Genomic DNA, 17,539 nt, shown 5'->3' on the forward strand with positions numbered 1-17,539 from the left:
CTTCATATCCCCCTCATACACCCATACCAACTTCACAGTCATTCCCTCAGTATCCACTATAGTAGACCACAGGAGTCCTGTCAAATTGATAAGAAATGAACTTATAACAATTTGATACAGCTTTCACTGCAACACACTTGATCATAACAAATGTTTGTTTGTTAAACCCATTCAAATTTTGTAATTCTTTTCAGATCTCTCATAAATCAAAGTTATATTCAGACCCTACATCAAAGATAGCTACTGAAAACGACAAATGCTGGAGATCACAATAGGTCATCCATGGAGAGAAATCAAGCTAATGTTTTGACTCTAAATGACACTTCATCAGAACTGAAGTGAAATGTGGAGTGGGCATCCTTTATGAAATAGTTGGGTGTGGGTGGGACTGTTAGAGTGCTGGTGAAGAAAGGATGTTGATAGTTAAGATTACATAGGAACAAATTACTGCAAATGCTGGAATCTGTACTGAAAACAACAAATACTGGAGATCACAGCAGGTCAGACAGCATCCATGGAGAGAGACCAAATTAACATTTTCAGTCTCTACATTCAGACCATCAATGTGTGGCTCCTACACTGTAGGTTAAGGCACTATTAAAGGCCTAAATGAACTCAGTACTGAGATGAATCGACCGGCTGAGTTTGGGTTTCCCATCTTCTGGAATCACACTCCATCCCCTTTCCTCCACTAACATTTACTGGATCTGTGGAATTGAGGGCAGGGCTTTCACATCAGAGTCCTGGCTACTATTTTTACATGTCTGTGGAGTCTTTCTGATGCCATGAAAACCTGTCCATTAAGATCTCTCCCCTCCAAGTTGAGATTCGATCCTTGTCTATCAGGCCAGCTCTCACTTGTAGAGTCCCTACAGTGTGGAAGCAGGCCATTCAGTCCATCAAGTCCACATTGACCCTCTGAACAGCATCCCACCCAGACTCACCCCCCTACTCTGTATTTCCGATGGCTAACACACCTAGCCTACACATCTTTGGGCTGTGGGTGGAAACCCACGCAGGCATGGGGAGAATGTGCAAACTCCACACAGACAGTCCAGTGACTGGGGGAAAGTGAGGACTACAGATGCTGGAGATCAAAGTCGAAAAGTGTGGTGCTGGAAAAGCATAGCCGGTCAGGCAGCATCCGAGGAGCAGAAAAGTGAATGTTTCGGGCATAAGTATTCACCAGGAATGTGGGGTAGGAGGGGCAATCACAACAGATTTAGATTAAAGGGCCTAACAACTTTTGATACAACTGGGACAAAGTCTGCAGATCGCCAATCAGGATTAACCTCCCATAACCACTAGGATCATTACTCAAGGAATTTCAGCATCTAACTTTCCTCTCATCTCTGCTGTTAGAAAGATCCCCCACATTCCTGATAGAAACACAGAAAAGTACAGCACAGAACAGGCCCTTTGGCCCATGATGTTGTGCCGAGGATTATTCCTAATCGAAAGTAAAATAACCTAACCTATGCACCCCTCAATTCACTGCTGTCCATGTGCATATCCAGCAGTCACTTAAACGTCCCTAATGACTCTGGTTCCACCACCACCACTGGCAACGCATTCCATGCATTCACAACTCTCTGCGTAAAGAACCTTCCTCTGACATCTCCCCTATAACTTCCTCCTAATATTTTAAAACAATGACCCCTCAATCCTGCCCTGGGGAAAAGTCTCTGGCTTTTGACTCTAACTAAGCCTCTCATTACCTAGTATACTTCAATCAGGTCATCTCTCTTCCTCCTTCTCTCCAGAGAGAAATGTCTGAGCTTAGTCAACCGGTCTTCATAAGACAAGCCCTCCAATCCAGGCAGCATCCTGGTAAACCTTCTTTGCACCCTCTCCATAGCCTATAATAGGACAACCAGAACTGAACACAAGATTCAAAGTGTGAGTCTTGTATAGTTGCAGCAAAACCTCGCAGCTCTTAACCTCGATACCCCCCTTAATGAAAGCCAAAACACCATATGCTTTCTTAACAATCCTATCCACTTGGGTGGCAACTTTGAGGGATCTACGCACTTGAACACCAAGATCCCTCTGTTCCTCTGCACTCACCAAGAATTCTATCCTGAACTCTATATTCAGCATTCAAGATGCATCATTTCGCATTTATCCAGCTTGAACTCCATCTGCCATTTCTCAGCCCAGCTCTGCATCCTGTCTATGTAGCGCTGCAGCCTGCAATAGCCCTCAATACTGTCAACGGCACGTCCAACCTTTGTGTCATCGGCAAGTTTATTAACTCACCCCTCAACCTCCTCATCCAAGTCATTTATAAAAACTACAAAGAGCAGAGGCCCAAGAACAGAGCCCTGTGGGACCCCGCTCACCACTGACCTCCAGGCAATACTTTCCATCTACAACTACTCTCTGCCTTCTGTCAGTCAACCAATTCTGACTCCAGATATCCAAATCTCCCTGTATCTCATACTTCCTGACTTTATGAATGAGCCTACCATGGGGAACCTTATCAAATGCCTTGCTGAAGTCCACAAACACCACATCCACTGCTCGACCTTCATCAACCTGTCCTGTCATCTCAAAGAACTCAATAAGATTTGTGAGGCATGACCTGCCCCTCACAAAGCCATGCTAACTGCCTTTAATCATGCTCTGCTCTTCCAAATAGTCATAAATTCTATCCCTCAGAATTCATTCCAAAACCTTGCTGACCACAGACCTAAGACTGACTGGTCTGTAATTGCCAGTGATTTCCCTATTACCCTTCTTGAAAAAGAAGAAAAACATTTGCCTCCTTCCAATCCTCCGGTACGACTCTCGTGGAGAGTGAGGAAGCAAAGATCTTCGCCAGCGGCTTAGCAACCTCCTTACTTGCTTCCCGGAGCAAAGTATGATAAATCTGGTCTGGCCCTGGGTGGGGACTTATCAATCTTAATGTTTACCAAAATTTCCAGCACATCAACTTCATCAACCTTGAGCCCAGCTCCTCAAAGTTTTCATTCACAACAAGGTCCCTTTCCTTAGTGAAAACTGAAGCAAAAAACTCATTTAAGCCTTCCCCTGTGTGCTCAAACTCTCACACACAAGTTCCCTCCGCGATCCCTGATTGGCCCTACTTTCTCCCTGATCGTTCTCTTATTTGTCACGTACGAGTAAAATGCCTTTGAGTTCTCCCTAATCCTTCCTTCCTTTTTCATGCCTCCTCCTGGCTCTCCTCAGTCCATTTCTGAGCTCCTTTCTAGTAAGCCTGTAATCCTCTAAAGCTGTGCTAGATCCTTGCCTCCTCCACCTTATGTAAGCTGCCTTTTTCCTTTGATGAGAAGTTCCTCTGTTCTCGTCATCCAATGTTCCTTAATCTTACCCCTTCTTACCTGTCTCAGAGGAACAAATTTGTGCATCACTTGCAACAATTGCTCCTTAAACAGTCTCCACATGTCTGTTGCACCCTTTTTGTGGAACAATTGCTCCCAATCTGTACTTTCCAATTCCTGTTTGATAGTGTCATAATATCCTTTTCCCCAATTAAGGATCTTCCCATAGTAACTGCCCCTTTCCCTCTCCAAGGTTATGGTGAATGTGAGACAGTTGTGGTCACTGTCACCACAGTTTCTCCCACTGCGAGATCTGACACTTGTCCTGGCTCATTGTCGAGCACCAAATCCAAAATGGCCTCTCCCCTCATCAGCCTATCTACATACTGAGTAAGGAAACCTCCTGAACACACCTGATAAAAATGGCTCCATCCAAACCATCTGCACTAAGGAGGTTCCAGTCAATATTGGGAAAGTTGAAGTCACCCATAACAACAACCCTGCTACATCTGCATTTTTCCAAAATCTGCCCGCCTAGGAAATCTTCAATCTCCCTACTGCTATTAGGGGGTCTGTAAAAAACCCTTTGCTGTTCCTAACTCCCACCCATACTGACTCAGTACACAAACCTTCTTCAACAACCTTTGTTTCTGTAGCTGTGATGCACTCTCTGATTCGCAATGCTACACCCCCTCTTCTTTTTCCACTCTCCCTGTTCTTTTTAAACGTTCTAAACCCTGGAACATCAAGCAACCCTTCTTCCCCCCGTGAAACCCACATTTCCGTTATGGCCACAACATCATAGCCCAAAGTACTGATCCATGCTCTAAGTTCATCACTCTTATTTCCGACACTCCATGCATTAAAGCAGACACACTGTAATCGACCCCTTTGTTTCATCACATGAAAACCTTCCTGATAGATTCACTACATCTTGTCACTGCCCCATCTACAACTAACCCCTCTCTCAGACATGTAGCTCTGGTGCCTAACCCCTTGCCAAACTAGTTTAAACCCTCCCGAACCACATGAACAATTCTCCCAGATGAAGGGCTAATGTCCGAAACGTTGACTCTCCTGCTTCTCGGATGCTGCCTGACCTGCTGTGCTTTTCCAACTCAACACTTTTTGATACAGACAGTATAGCCCAAGGGTGGAATTGAACCCGAGTCCCTGGTACTGTGAGGTGGCTGTGCTAACCACTGTGCTGCTCTCAGTTTTCAGGACAAAGATCAACTGTGATGGATTGGAACACAATGGCCAATGTCCAAACAACTGTTTTCTCAAACAGCCCACATTCAGAGGAGACAAGGAAAAAGCTTCAAAAATATTCTAAAACACGTCTTGAAGCATGATAGTAGCATTAACATGAATGATGTTTGGTACCAAAAGCACAGAATGATGACAATCTGTTCATCAACCTACATGACAATTGGAGAAAGAACATCTTCATTATAAAGTAATGCAGCAGCAGGAAAGGAAACAGAAGAAAGCAACTCCTGCCCTCTGCCCTATTTACACAATACCATGACACATCCTGGCCCATGTGCGCAAAGATCTGCAGGTTGAGAATTAGTCTGTTCAATCACAAGGACCTATGGCAGAAACTTTGACACCCTCACCAACCAACCCCACTGCCCCGTGACCAAACACTTCAACTCCCCCTCCCACTCCACCAAGGACATGCAGGTCCTGGGCCTCCTCCATCGCCAAAGCCTAACCACACGATGCCTGGAGGAAGAATGCCTCATCTTCCTCCTTGGTACCCTCCAACCACACAGGATCAATGTGGATTTCACCAGTTTCCGCAGTTCCCCTCCCACCCCACCTTATCCCAGTTCCAAACTTCCAACTCGACACTGCCCTCATGACCTGTCCTACCCGTCTATCATCTTTCCCACCTATCTGCTCCACCCTCCCCTCCAACCTATCGCCTTCTCCACCAACTTAATGTACTTATTGCACTCTCAGCTATCTTCCCCTAAAGCCCCATTCCCCCTCCCATTAATCTCTTCACCCCCTTGGCTCACAAGCCTCATTCCTGCTTTTCCCCAAAACGTCGATTCTCCTGCTCCTCAGATGCTGCCTGACCTACTGTGCTTTTCCATAACCACACTTTTCAACTCTGATCTCCAGCATCTGCAGTCCTCACTTTCTCCTAGAAACCTCGAATACACAATCTTAAACTCAAGGGACATTCACCAGTGCCATTGATCTCCCATTTGAAGTTCTAATGCTTTATTTTTATTATAGTTTGTACATAATGGACATAGCTGAATAATCCATTTTTATTTTAATGTCATTACTACACCAAGAACTGAGCTGTATTTGCACATGGTATATCTGATTTTATAAGCACATAGCTGCTTTGTTCACCATCTCTAGTGACTATCTCACTGCTTCCTATTTGCTACCTCACTCACTGCCCCTCTCGTTCCTTTTCTGTCCCAGCCCGGTTGTGTTCTCTGTTGCTTCATTCACCACCTTCCTCTATCAAGATCTCGCTCACAGTAGGCATTTGAGAGACAATGAGGGGAAATTATGTGATGGAGGGCAAGCTGACCAGACAGAGCAAGGGGCATCAGGAAAGGGAGGCAGCAAGTAGGGCAATGACTGGGAGGAAGCAAGATGATGAGAGAGTTAAGCAGTGTGTGGGAGAAATAAAGGGGGTTGGGAGAGGGAAGTGCCAAGCTACTGGCAGGCAGTGGAAGCTAGCAGGTAAGTGGAAAGAGCAATAAGAAGAAATTTTTGGGTCAGGTACATTCAAGGCATCAGATATTAATGTAAGACTTACAGTGCAAGCACAGACACCAACCCCATTAAAGCTCTTCTTGTAGGAATCTATTATTGTTTAGCAAGTCTTTGTTTAATACTGTCTTTTGAAACTCATTCAGAGTGCTAAATGAGGGATAGCTGGGGATGGTCTGCTTCCACAGTTATCCATAGTGATGTCTTATAAATTTGGGAAATTCTTGTTTTACTTCCAATCTAAGGGAAATAATCTAGATGATCTTTGAAAAATCTTATTCCTTTGTTGCTGCTGCACTATGATGTGTGTGTGTGTGTGTGTGTCTCTGTCAAAGTGACCAGTGTGGGATTGGTAGTCCTTTCACATGCATGCAAGCAAAATCATCTTTATGTGGATACTGAATGCAAAAACTGATAAAGCTGCTAAGATATAAATTGAATCCGAAGGGAAATGGAGAAAGGCTACTATTGCCAGGATGTTTCGCTGCACTTTGTTTCAGTGTCAGATTGAGCCTTCAATTACATGGCAAAAGTATTTCACACCTGCATTACAGTTAAGAGTGGGAATGCTCTCTAGAATTGCCAAGACATGGCTCAGATTCTGGTTATCTATCAAGTTACCACTGGGAAATCTCAGGCTTGCTGCAAAGAACTACAGATGCTGGATATCAGAAACAAAGTCAGAAATTTCTAGAAATGTTCTGATGAAAAGTCACTGGACGCAAACCATTAACTCTACTATCAAGCCACAGACCTGCTGCGTTTCTCCAGCAATTTCTGATTTTGTTTCATTCAATCATGGTTAAAATCAGGAATTGGTGCTCAACATTGCACACCAGCATAATATTGCCTCATGGCACAAAACATTGGCAATCCAGGGCTCTATTGTACTATTTAGAGTGTGCTCAACTTTAAATTAAGCAAACTTTGGCTATTATCCTTAAAAGGGAAAGAAAAATGTACAGTGAAAACTAACTGTTGTCCACTTGATATGAGACAGACATATGGAATCACTTTGTGCTTACTTTGTACCACTTGTACACAAACCTGCCTAAACTATCCTTACAACACTCACCTTGCTAGTTATCTATCAGCTTCTCCCAATAAACAGAGCATTGCACACTTATCTCCACTGAGTATTCTGTCATCTGGAATACAAAGACAAACATTCAGGTTTAGTAACAGAAACAGAAATTGCAGGAGAAACTCAGCAGATCTGGTTGTATCTGTGGAGAGAAAGCAGAGTTAATGTTTCAGGTCCACTGACCTTTCATAAGCACTGGTTCAGGTTCGGAAGAAGGGTCACTGGCACCGAAATGTGATCTCTGTTTTTCTCTCCACTGATGCTGCCCAACCCTGCTGAGTAGCTCCTGCAAATTCCTGTTTTGCTTCAGGTTTTCAGCATCCAGAGTCCTTAGTTTTATTTCAGGTTAAGAAGAGGCAGTATTTTCATCCTGCAGTATGTGGTGTGATGAGCCACCCATCTTTGCCTGATATTCACATTGATGGTTAGGACAAAAGATTGAGTGCAAGCAGGACAAGAACATCAGAAAACAAGGCGGTCCTTTAGGACCGGGAAGAGAATGGATAGAGGTCAGGAAAGGTTCTATGGTAGATGACTGTCCATCAATTTAGGTAGCATCAGGAGGTGGAGAGGTCAATGTTTTGGGAGCAACCCTTCTTTAGGAGTTCTCCACCTCCTAATGCTGCCTAGTTTGCTGTGTTCTTCCAGTCTCCTGCCTGTCTACTTTGAATTCCAGAACCTGCAGTTTATTTGTCTTTGTCCACCCAATTTATTCAAAGTGAAAGATACATGATAAAAACGATATTCATAAATTTGAACATTAATTATACATCAGTGTACATGCCACTCGGAATTCATTATAAACAGAGGAAGTCCCAAATTTAAACAAAAGTTGCATTTATATCTGATAGCAGCGGTCTTGGCAAATGAATGGAGGTTGTGAGAATGGTAAGCAACAGGGAATGTCCGAGAGGAAAGTGACTGTGGTCTTTTGAAGAGCAATAGCAGAGGCCCGAGGAAGGGATTACTGTCTTTAGGGAGATAGAAGATGATGATAACAGAAGAGGAAGATGTTGTAAGAAAGCACTGTCTCTGGTCTAAGTAGATTCAATTGTTTCTGAGTAAGTTTTACATTCCAGCTGTCAGGAGTCATATACTGTGCATAAATCACACTTCTCAATATGGTTAGCTGTTACTTTTAAAGCACAGCTTGTGGTGAGCCACTCAATCAGACTCCGTTCAAATGCTGAATTAAGTTGCTGGATCTGACCACGAACATCTTGCTTTCTTCTTTAGCCTTGTTTGTTAGCAGGCCACTCTGGAGAAAAGTATTCTGATTGCTATTGTAGCGATCGGGTAAAAAGAACAGTGTGCTTTAAGAGTGCCAAATCTGGTTAGACATTTTCCTGGAAATTACATTACATCACCTCCTGCCTTCAGTCACACCAACCCAGACACAGCCTTTTTCTCTATCTTCAAGTTTTTTTTAAAAAGAAAGTGAAAAAAATACATCCTCCTTTCGCATTTCCCTGTATTTTCCCCCTAGTTTGTCCACAAACTGGGCAGCACCCATTTCTCCATGTGCGGGCTGTCAATTCTTCACAGCGGCTGCTCTTTTGATTGGAGCGATTGCATTGTGGGCCCAACCATTAGAAATCTTCGAAGTTGCTGAGCCAATCACACTGGCAGCAAATGGTGGCCTGGGACCCCTATTTGATCACAATGTCAGACTTTGCAGGAAAATAATACTATAAAGTCGAGGAACAGCTGTAGGCCATTCAGCCCCTTGAGGCTGCTCCACCTTTCAATGAGCTCATCTTCCACTTCACTAAGAACAGCTGACAACCATGACCAGCTTCCTTATTTTGTGTAGGTACTAAATGGCAAGGTAAGATAGAAATTACATGAGCTTGCTATCTCTGGCTGGTGGAGCAACGTGCAAAAGGTAGGGATGCTGGGAGCATCCAGGTAGGCTCAGAGTGAGTGAATGCTATAAAAGCAAGTGAAGAGTTCAGAGATGCAGCCTGGTCCAGACCATGAGCTGAGTCAATGTCCCTGAGTACATGGTTTCTTTGCTGCAGCATTACTATGAGAATTGACAGCACAGCCTGAAATGCACAATTGTGGTGGATGTCCGTACAGCTAATACATTGAAAAGACATTTGGATAAGTACATGACTAGGAAAGGTTTGAAGGGATATGGGCCAAACACAGGCAGGTGGGAGTAGCTGAGTTTGGGAACGTGGGCGGCATGGACTGGTTGGACCGTGCTGTCTGATTTTATGACTGTGGCTAATTAGAGTTCACTTTATTGTCACGTACTCACATGAGTGCAGTGAAACACTTACAAGTTGCCATCTTAGGTTCAAAGGTCCTTAGGTACAGATTCTTAAGTACAAAATCATAAGAATAAATTAGAAAAATAAAATAAAAAGTACAGAACAACTATCCTTTCAACCAAGTCTGTGCTGGCACCTGACCTCCAAAACAGGCCAGCTTTGCCTTGAGGCCGGGACTCGGCTCTGTCATCCCCTCGAGACCAGGAGTCCGTGCTGGCTTCCCCTCGAGGCCAGGAGTCTGTGCTGGCTTCCCCTCGAGGCCAGGAGTCTGTGCTGGCTTCCCCTCAAGGCCAGGAGTCCGTGCTGGCTTCCTCTCGAGACCAGGAGTCTGTGCTGGCTTCCCCTCGAGGCCGGGACTCGGCGCTGGCTTCCCCTCGAGGTCTGGAGTCCGTGCTGGCTTCCCCTTGAGGCTAGGAGTCCATGCTGGCTTCCTCTCGAGATCAGGAGTCTGTGCTGGCTTCCCCTCGAGGCCAGGAGTCCGTGCTGGCTTTCCCTCAAGGCCAGGAGTCCGTGCTGGCTTCCCCTTGAGACCAGGAGTCCATGCTGGCTTCCCCTTGAGACCAGGAGTCCATGCTGGCTTCCCCTGGAGGCTAGGAGTCCATGCTAGCTTCCCCTCGAGGCCAGGAGTCCATGCTGGCTTCCCCTCGAGGCCGGGACTCGGCGCTGGCTTCCCCTTGAGGCCAGGAGTCTGTGCTGGCTTCCCCTCGAGGCCAGGAGTCCGTGCTGGCTTCCCCTTGAGACCAGGAGTCCATGCTGGCTTCCCCTTGAGACCAGGAGTCCATGCTGGCTTCCCCTGGAGGCTAGGAGTCCATGCTAGCTTCCCCTCGAGGCCAGGAGTCCATGCTGGCTTCCCCTCGAGGCCGGGACTCGGCGCTGGCTTCCCCTTGAGGCCAGGAGTCTGTGCTGGCTTCCCCTCGAACCCACCCTTTTATGCCCTCATCCAGGTCATTTATAAAAATGATGAACAGCAGTGGACCCAACACCGACCCTTGCAGTACACCACTAGTAACTGGACTACAGGATGAACATTTCCCATCAACCACCACCCTCTGTCTACTTTCAGCAAGCCAATTAATGATCCAAACTGCTATATTTCCCACAATCCCATTCCTCCATATTTTGTACAATAGCCTACTGTGGGGAACCTTATCAAATGCCTTGCTGAAATCCATATACATCACATCAACTGGTTTACTCTCATCTACCTGTTTGGTCACCTTCTCAAAGAATTCAATAAGGTTTGTGAGGCACAACCTACTCTTCACAAAACCGTGCTGACTATCCCTAATCAAATTATTCTTTTCTAGATGATTATAAATCCTATCTCTTATAACCTTTTCCAACACTTTACCAACAACTGAAGTAAGGCTCACTGGTCTATAATTGCCAGGGTTGTCTCTACTCCCCTTCTTGAACAGGGGAACCACATTTGCTATCCTCCAGTTTTCTGGTACTATTCCTGTAGACAATGACAGTTTAAAGATCAATGCCTAAGACTTGGCAATCTCCTACCTGACTTCCCAGAGGATCCAAGGATCAATCCCATCTAGCCCAGGGGACTTATCTATTTTCACACTCTGCAGGATTTCCAATACCTCTTCCTTGTGAACCTCAATCCCACCTAGTCCAGTAGCCTGTATCTCAGTATTCTCCTATACAAAATTGTCATTTTCTAGAGTGAATATTGTCGAAAAATATTCATTTTGTGCTTCCCCTATTTCCTTTGACTCCACACACAACTTCTCACTACAATCCTTGACTGGCCCTCATCTGGTAAGTCGTCCCCCCAACAGTATCCAAAATGGTATACTTATTGTTGAGGGGAATGGCCACAGGGGATCCCTGGACTGTCTGCCAGTTCCCTTTCTGTCCCTTGACTGTAACCCATCTGCCTTTTTCTTGTACCTGAGGAGTGATTACCTCCCTGTAACTCCTCTCAATAACCCCCTCAGCCTCCCGAATGATCCGAAGTTCATCCAGCTCTAGCTCTAGTTCCCTAACGCGGTTTTCGAGGAGCTGGAGTTGGGTGCACTTCCCGTAGATGTAGTCAGCAGGGACCCTTACCTCCCACATTCTGCAGGAGGAACATTCAACTGCCCTAACCTCCATTCTCATTATTCTAAATTCCCAAAGAGACTGTTGAAAAATAAGGAATAAAAAATAAACTTGTTAACTTACCAATCTGGCACACAGAACCTTTTGTTTGGTTAGAGGAGGAGGATGGGTGGGAGTCACTACCCGAGTAGTGTTTTGGGTAACGTAACCACACAAATATATGACTTCCCAGAATTCCTTCGCTCCTCCCTTGCACCTCTCAGCAAATGCAGTTCTGCCATTCATCACACCATAGGCCACATTGCTCAGCCCTCTGTACATTTCTGCAATTTGCCTACTTCTGGTAAGATTGAGCTCAAAGCTGTTGCCAATAGCTAGGACACGAGGCTATCAGAAATCACCAAGTGAAACATGGCGAGAGGTGAACTGAGTGTGACCACCTGAATCCATTACTGATCTCGCCGTAGGTGAGACATTGGAAAACCAATGCAGTGTTAATTTGTCTCCTCCACAATGTGACATTGAGGTGCTGCTCCCAACTTATTCTCTTCATATTGTTAACAAGTCTTAAATAAAATGTAGAACAACAGGAAATAAAGATGTACGATTTTCATTTAGTGTTGATGCTGCAGTGGAATCGGATCTGCTTGATCTGGATTTTACTTTCCCCCGAAAAATGTTTAAAAATCACTCCTCAAATTAACAATTGGAGGCTTTTGCATCTGTTTACAATTAGCATGACTCTTTCAGAAAAGGGGAAGTTAAAGAATTATTCTGAATGTAAGTAAATGTGAACAGGCCCAGATGGTAAAGCAATGTCTTTTGTTTCAAGAAACATTATTAAATTGACTTTGCAGCTAAAATACGTCTTTCAACCTTAACCAGACCAACTGGAAAATGCAGCATAAAACACCTGCTCTTTCACCTTTTGAACCCGAGTGCAATGTGCTTTATAATATTTCTCAAGGGTAAAAAGAGGCAGAATTTTCAGTAATTATATGCAGGGATAAAACCAAAAGCCAATACTGAACTGGAAACTCACCACTAAAGAGCCACAAAGTCCCAGAATCATTTTTCATATGTTATTAACATTTTTGAAAGTCTTGTCTGATATATGTATATCCTCTCATTAAGTTGGATAAGTATTCCAATAATATATTCACAATTTACTGAACAATGGTAATGTATATTTGCCCAAGTATAGTCATTTTATAGTAATTTAAATTGAATCCACTTTGCTGCCTTAGAATTATGTTTATTCTTCAATGATGAATGAAGGAATGAACTAGAAAGAGACCTAAAATTGAACCTATTATCAAACAGAATGTGAATACCTCTCACAGTTCAAGAAACTCAGTAAAATGACATAATTTGATATAGCACTCATTGGAAAATAAGCATTGACAACATTCCTTTTCTTCTGCATCATCTTTTTATTAAATACCTACTTCTTTTGTCCTTCCACAATTCCTCTACAGCGTATTCTATTCTTTATTCTAGAGGGTTTGCCTCTTGTTCAAACTCCCTGAACTGAAGTTTTCAATATTCTTTAGGATACTTCACTTGCACTGAATGAGTAAAGAAATAAGTTGACCAATTTTAAGGAATGCTTTTTTCAAAGCATTAAATTTTACAACTTGAAGAAGGAAACACCACCCAGTTTATCTGAAAAGTGAATAATGGATTCGGTACCTGTGCTATATGCCTCAGTGTTTTGAAAGAAGCTGAGAATCAGCAAGCGTTTGGTCTGTTTTCTGATCAGACTTCAATCTATTTCTTGCAGACAACAAATCTCTGCAACAAAGAGAAGTGAAAAAAAGATAAACAGATCAAAAATGCAAGGTATGGAGCAAATTCCCAGCCGGACCTACCACACTCACAATGTAGAAGAGCTCATCCTGCGCACCTGACAAAAGCAGGCAAGGATTTTCTTAGCTAGGTCATTAACTTGTTCTTGCCCAAGGCTGTTCTGCAGCTTCAACAGTGCGATCCTCATCAATTCTAAACTCTATTTTCCTTCCATGTAAATGTCAATGGAAATCAGGCCAACTAAATTTAAGTACTATTAGGAAAGAATTCAAAGCAGGTGGAAATTAACCCTTTCAAAGAGGCACTTTACAAGCTTCTGGACTCAGCACAGAATTCAATAATTTCAAATGGAATCGCTACTCCTTTAATTTGGACTGCAATTTCTGGTAATGATTCTTGCTCTTGCCATTTACATCTCCTCTAGACTACTCAACTTCTTGGCATTTTCCCTTGACCCATTACTGCTTCTTTTTGATAAGCACCACTGTCCAATTTGTCATGTAATCACTCTTGCTGTCCAACCTCCCATCGACCTTCTTTGCCACCTCCCCCCAACCTGCTTACCAGCCTCTCTATTTGCTTTAAAACCTTTAAATGGAGGCATTCAAGAGGCCATCGGAACCAAAAGGGGAAAAGGCTGGAGATTGGCAATAGGTCATAGAACTAGGTGCAGGCACACTAGGGTTTAGATTAGAGTGGTGCTGGAAAAGCACAGCTGGTGAGGCAGCATCGGAGGAGCAGAAAAATTGACATTTCATGCAAAAACCCTTCATCAGGACTGAAGGCAGGGAGCCTCCAGGGCTCTCTCCACCCCGGAGGTTCCCTGCCTCCATTACTGATGAAGGGCTTTTGCCCAAAACGTCGATTTTCCTGCTCCTCGGATGCTGCCTGACCTGCCGTGCTTTTCCAGCACCACTCTAATCTAAACTCTGATTTCCAGCATCTGCACTCCTCACTTTTGCCCGCAGGCACTATAGGGCTGAATAGCCTCCTTCTGTACTATAACAATTCTATGATTTTGTGAATTTTTTTTTGGTTCTGATGAAAGCCTAACCACCTGGAACATTGTGGTTAAATTTAACCCCACAAGTACAGAAAAGTTATGGGCGGGTGAAATATTAACATATATCAACCTGGCACCAACTTTTCCATTTCCAGGTTCTCTGGAAATGGGCTGGGTGTTATATTCCACCTATGTCCAAAAGTTGGTTTGAGCATTTAAAACATTACATGAGTCTCAGTTAGTTTGCTTTCATCCTGGCTGGCTTGCATTGCAGGCCTTAGGAAACCCAGAGATTCAAAGCAAGAGAAGCTTCAGGGAAACAAAAAGGTTACACTTCTTTAGAGCACTGCATGTGGGCCAGGAAGGCCCATTCCTTCAATACCTCGCCAAGTTTACACAACTGCTGAGGATTCAGCACCCTCCTATTACACATCACTGTCATCCGGAAAAATAACCCACCACCAGGGTCAGAGATGTAACCCCTTCCCCCACCCCTCCAGTCTGTTTTCATTGGTGAGAAAGGTTCAAGTGAGTGATTGGCTTCGGGTAAACTCCCATCCCTGAGAAATAATGTGCCTTCACCAGATTGCAGTCCTTGTCAGGCATCGGCCTTGTCAGATAGCAGATAGATCCTGAAAGGGGAAGGGTGATCCAAGGAAAAATTCCCAAACACTCCAGTTAGAGAGCAGCATGTTGCTGCCCAAAATCCACAAACCTGACTGCCCCGGCCGACCCATTGTCTCAGCCTGCTCCTGCCCCACCGAACTCATCTCTGCATACCTCGACACGGTCCTGTCCCCCTTAGTCCAAGATCTCCCCACCCACGTTCAGGACACCATCCACGCCCGCCACCTCCTCCATGATTTTCGCTTCCCTGGTCCCCAACGCCTTATCTTCACCATGGACATCCAGTCCCTATACACCTCCATCCCCCATCACGAAGGACGCAAAGCCCTCCACTTCTTCCTTTCCCGCCGTACCAACCAGTACACTTCCACTGACACCCTCCTTCGACTGACTGAACTGGTCCTCACTCTGAACAACTTCTCTTTCCAATCCTCCCACTTCCTCCAAACCAAAGGAGTAGCCATGGGCACTCGCATGGGCCCCAGCTATGCCTGCCTCTTTGTAGGATATGTGGAACAGTCCATCTTCCGCAGCTACACTGGCACCACCCTTTACCTTTTCCTCCGCTACATCGATGACTGTATCGGCGCTACCTCATGCTCCCACGAGGAGGCTGAACAGTTCATCCACCTTACTAACACCTTCCACCCCGACCTCAAATTTACCTGGACCGTCTCAGACTCCTCCCTCCCCTTCCTAGACCTCTCCATCTCTATCTCAGGTGACCGACTCAACACGGACATTTACTATAAACCGACCGACTCCCACAGCTACCTAGATTACACCTCCTCCCACCCTGCCCCTGTAAAAACACCGTCCCAAATTCCCAATTTCTTCACCTCTGCCGCATCTGCTCCCAGGAGGACCAATTCCAATACCAAACAACCCAGATGCCCTCCTTCTTCAAAGACCGCAATTTCCCCTCAGAAGTGGTTGACGATGCTCTCCACCGCATCTCCTCCACTTCCCGCTTCTCCGCCCTTGAACCCCGCCCCTCCAATCACCACCAGGACAGAACCCCACTGGTCCTCAACTACCACCCCACCAACCTCCAGATACATCGCATCATCCTTCGTCATTTTCGCCACCTCCAAACAGACCCCACCACCAAGGATATATTTCCCTCCCCTCCCCTATCAGTGTTCCGGAAAGACCACTCCTTCCGCGACTCCCTCATCAGGTCCACACCCCCCCACCAACCCAACCTCCACTCCTGGCACCTTCCCCAGCAACCGCAAGAAATGCAAAACCGGCGGCCACACCTCACCCCCCCACCCAACTTCCCTCCAAGGCCCCAAGGGATCCTTCCATATCCGTCACAAATTCACCTGCACCTCCACACACATCGTTTACTGCATCCGCTACACCCGATGTGACCTCCTCTACATTGGGGAGACAGGCCGCCTACTTGCGGAACGTTTCAGACACCCGCACCAACCAACCCAACCGCCCTGTGGCTGAACACTTTAACTCCCCCTCCCACTCCGCCAAGGGACATGCAAGTCCTTGGCCTCCTCCATCGCCAGATCATGGCAACACGACGCCTGGAGGAAGAGCGCCTCATCTTCCGCCTAGGAACCCTCCAACCACAATGGATTAATGCAGATTTCTCCAGCTTCCTCATTTCCCCTCTCCCCACCTTATCTCAGTCCCAACCCTTGGACTCAGCACAGCCTTCTTGACCTGCAATCTTCTTCCTGACCTTTCTGCCCCCACCCCCTCTTCGGCCTATCACCGTCACCTTAACCTCCTTCCACTTATCGCATTCCCAACGCCCCTCCCCCAAGTCCCTCCTCTCTACCTTTTATCTTAGCCTGCTTGGCACACCTTCCTCATTCCTGAAGAAGGGCTTATGCCCGAAACGTCGATTTTCCTGCACCTTGGATGCTGCGCTTTTCCAGCAACACATTTTTCAGTTCTGATCTCCAGCATCTGCAGTCCTCACTTTCTCCTAGCATGTTGCTACTACAAGCTATTGAGAACGACACACATTCAGCTTAATGGAGGGGCCATTTCAGCAGTAGTCTGGCGTGTACCATCAAAAGCCCAAGGCTCCATCCCCAACAGGCATCAAATACCAGCTCTGTAGCCTAACAATCCAAACGGCGGATCAATGAAGGAAAGAACTGCAGATACTGGAAACAAAAACAGAAATTGCTGGGGAAGCCCAGCAGGTCTGGCAGCATCTGTGGAGAAGAAAAGCCAGCGTTAAGTCTGGTGACCCTTCTTCAGAACCAATGGACGGGTTTCCTGCCTGAGTCTAGTTTCCTGCTGCCTCCCCACCCACCTGAAAAATCACAATGTATTACTTTACCTCCATGTTGAGGTGCCCTCAAGATCTACCATCTGTCTCACAGTGTTCACCTCTTCCACTGGACTGTCAAGGCTGCCAGCTCTGTGATTCGGTCTACAATGCCAGCAGCCCCTACAAACACAGTTTTAAGGGGGGTCAACATGCAGACAGACAATTAGGAGGCTGGTACCAAGAAAATAATTAAGCCAGTTTGAACCTCCCTTTTGTTTTAGGAGATCGGAGCCTGGGAGAATCAGCCCTAGGGTCTGAGAGACAGCCAGTATTGTTGGTTAAACCTGAAACAACCAGCAGGATTGTAGTCTCAGTTAGCTGACTTAAATGAAATTTATTTAGTTT

General features: G+C 45.5%; 1 protein-coding gene across 22 annotated transcripts in view; it reads right to left on the bottom strand.

The window, feature by feature from the left end:
* Nucleotides 1–17,539, bottom strand: part of sulf1 (sulfatase 1) — a 403,560-nt gene that overhangs the window by 283,916 nt on the left and 102,105 nt on the right. For 3 of the 22 annotated variants that reach the window (XM_072571453.1, XM_072571464.1, XM_072571448.1), the window contains exon 2: nt 13,143–13,244. The exons of 12 other annotated variants lie outside the window; for them this stretch is intronic. The gene's annotated coding sequence lies outside the window, so the exon portion shown is untranslated. Of the gene's footprint in view, nt 78–7,107; nt 7,181–13,142; nt 13,245–17,539 lie in introns of all 22 variants that reach the window. 7 more of the 22 variants (XM_072571452.1, XM_072571446.1, XM_072571455.1 and 4 more) reach the window with 4 other exon arrangements.

Source organism: Chiloscyllium punctatum, chromosome 5 (assembly GCF_047496795.1).
Source record: "Chiloscyllium punctatum isolate Juve2018m chromosome 5, sChiPun1.3, whole genome shotgun sequence".
NCBI lineage: Eukaryota > Metazoa > Chordata > Chondrichthyes > Orectolobiformes > Hemiscylliidae > Chiloscyllium > Chiloscyllium punctatum.